This window comes from Pinus tabuliformis, chromosome 4_2 (genome assembly GCF_031772625.1).
Source record: "Pinus tabuliformis cultivar Carrire ecotype Pingquan chromosome 4_2, CPIR1, whole genome shotgun sequence".
Lineage (NCBI taxonomy): Eukaryota > Viridiplantae > Streptophyta > Pinopsida > Pinales > Pinaceae > Pinus > Pinus tabuliformis.
Genome location: NC_142304.1, coordinates 606,051,636 through 606,054,642, shown reverse-complemented (window position 1 = coordinate 606,054,642; position 3,007 = coordinate 606,051,636).

Below are 3,007 nucleotides of genomic sequence, written 5' to 3'. Positions count from 1 at the left end.
CCAAGGTTCCGAGGGAATGCCCCACCCACTTGAGTCTGATTCTGAAGTGTGACAGGAGTGTGCTCCTTAAAAAAAATTCCACTCCCTAGTTTCTTTTCACAATTTTTTTTTCAAACACATTCCAAACATAATTTTTTTTCAAGGAAACATGATTTTTTTAGTAATGCAGCCTAATGATCAAGCTTATGGCCCTAGTATGGTAATGTTAATTCTTAAAGTAAAAGTGACATTCTTCTTTATCTTTAATTTTCATCCTTTTACTTGAATTTTTAACATTACAATGAAATGGGTCATGATGTTTGAGAGTGGTTCCCACCTCATTGGATTTCATATGGAGAAAGTAAAATTTTAGATCTCACTCAAAAATCCTACAAACTTATCATTTTTTTCAGGATTGGGGGGATTGCAATGTTTCCATTGCATTTTGCATTTTGTCATGTACTAAAGTATGCAAGTCGTATTTAATCAAGAGCACCAATCCATCTATATATGATCTGGATTTAACAGGAACACAACAAATTACAAAGATAACCATAAATATAGAGATACAATAGAAATAATACTTCATTTCATTAATGTAAAATACTGAAATATGCTTACAAACAGAAATGGAAATAAACTAGCTCGGGCGATGGTAGCTTATCTCTAAGGAGAGATGTGACTACTACATGCCTCTAAACTGTGATACAATGAGGCTCAAATGCCTATTTATTGTTGAGAAACAATGGAAAACCCTAAACATCCAAAACCCTAACACTAGGAGATGCAATGCAAAACAATGTGCCCCGTTTTGGGTAAATTGGTACATCAACTTCCTGGGGTTGTAACTTTAGCATACGATCTCTGTTTAACACGCACAATACCTTGTTAGAAAGATCTATCTGAGGACTACAACTGTCGGATGAAAAATAGTGGTCCATGGACCCATGTTGCTCCTAGTTTTCCCAAAGATAGTAAATTGTTGTTACAATTAAGGAAACTAAAAAACTGAAAGGAACAATGGTGGGGGTTCAAGTGGAATTGGCAGGTGGCCAACAATATCCACCTGGATAATTCCTCCCCCCTTAGGAAGCAATGGTCCCCATTGTGTTGAGTTCCTCCATGAGATGAGGAAACTTCTATTGAACTTGGTCCCTGGTGGAGGAGTTGGCTTGCTTTGCCAACTCGATATAGTTGGATCTTTTGCTGGCGAGTGTACTTGATCTATGTGTCCATGATTTAATTAGTTGCAGCTTGTTCCATGCAATCTGGATTTAACTATGTTGGTGTGAGTTGTTTTGTAATGTCGGATGTGTCTAGTAATGGTAGAAAGTATGGCCGAAAGCGGTCCACATTGAACACTGGGTGCACGCCAAGGAATGGGGGAATGTTGAGCTCAAATGCATCGTCTCCCACAACCTTGGTAATGGTGTAAGGACCATATTGGAGTGGTATGAGTTTCTGATAGGCTTCAGTAAGGCGTTCCTTTTGCAAATGCAACCAGACTTTGTTGCCCACCAGAAACTTGTGTGCAACTCGATGTTGATCATGTCGCTACTTGTACTTGGCATTTGATTTCTCCAAAATTTCATGGACTTGTTGGCGGATATGTTGGATGTTCTCAATGAATTTGTTTTCCTTATCTATTTCAGACTGGACATGAGCCGAACCAGCTCGAGTAGCTGCAAATGGCATGGCCACATCAATGGGACATAGTTGCTGGAATCCCAAGCCCACCTTAAAAGGGTTGTGGCCAGTCGAGCTGTGGAGAGCCCGATTATAGCTATGTTGAACATAGGGGAGGCCCTCATCCCATGTGCGTGGATGCTTTGAGTTCTTAATGCGTAGAATGTGTACGATTGTCCTGTTGAGAACCTCTGTCTGGCCATCAGTTTGGGGATGGAAGGCTATGGACTTCGTGATTTTGGTGTCCAGCATCAACCAAATACTGGACCAAAATGTACTAAGGAACCTGATGTCTCGATCTGAGATGATAGATTGTGGGATCCCAAAGTGTATCCATACTTATTAAAAGAAGAGTTTAGCAGTGGTTTCTACTGTGATATTCTTCTTGCAGGGCGCCATAATGGCCATCTTTGAGAACCTGTCCATGACCACAAAAACACAGTCATTTCCATGCTTAGTAGAAGGAAGTCCCAACATGTAATCCATGGAGATGGATTCCCAAGGTTGACTAGGGGTAGGCAACGAAGTATACATGCCTTGCTTCTTGATGGTTGGTTTGGTAATGACGCAGGCAGTGGAGGATCTGATGTACTTCCAGACATCCCGTCGAAGATTCGACCAATATAAATACTTCTACAATACTACCACCATTTTCTCGACCCTGAAATTCCCAGCAATCTGACTGTAGTGTGCTTCCCAAATCATCTTGGCATGCTCACTAGAAGGAACACAAAGGTGACCTAGGTGGCATAACAGGGCATCCTGGAGGCGAAAATCTAGAACATTCTGACCCTCCAAGAGTGTTTGTTATGTGTGGCCGAATTTTGGGCCGTTTTTGTAGAGAAGTGGCCAATCAGAAGTCTCGTTCCCACAAGAGTTGAGCATGGTAGTTAACGCCATGATCGGTGGTCGACTGAGGCAATCTGCAACATTATTGGTGCTACCCTTCTTATACTTGACATTCAAATGGAACTGTTGCAGGTATGTGGACCACTTCTGATGGCGATCATTTTGCAACTTCCCTTGCATCTGTATGAACTGTAGGGACTGGTGGTCTATGTGGATGACCGTTTCCTTCCCCAAAATGTAATGCTTCCATTGTTGGCATGCCTGCACAATGGAATACATCTCTTTGTCATAAGTGGGATACTTTCGTACTGTGTCTGAAAGTTTATCACTATGATATGCCATTGGATGCCCACGTTGAGTAAGGACTACCCCAATAGCATAGTCAGAGGCATCTGTCTCGATCTCAAATGGTTGTTGCAAGTCTGGTAGTACGAGCACTGGTGCCGAGCAGAGGCGATGTTTCAACTTTGTGAATGCCTTTTGTTGAGATTCA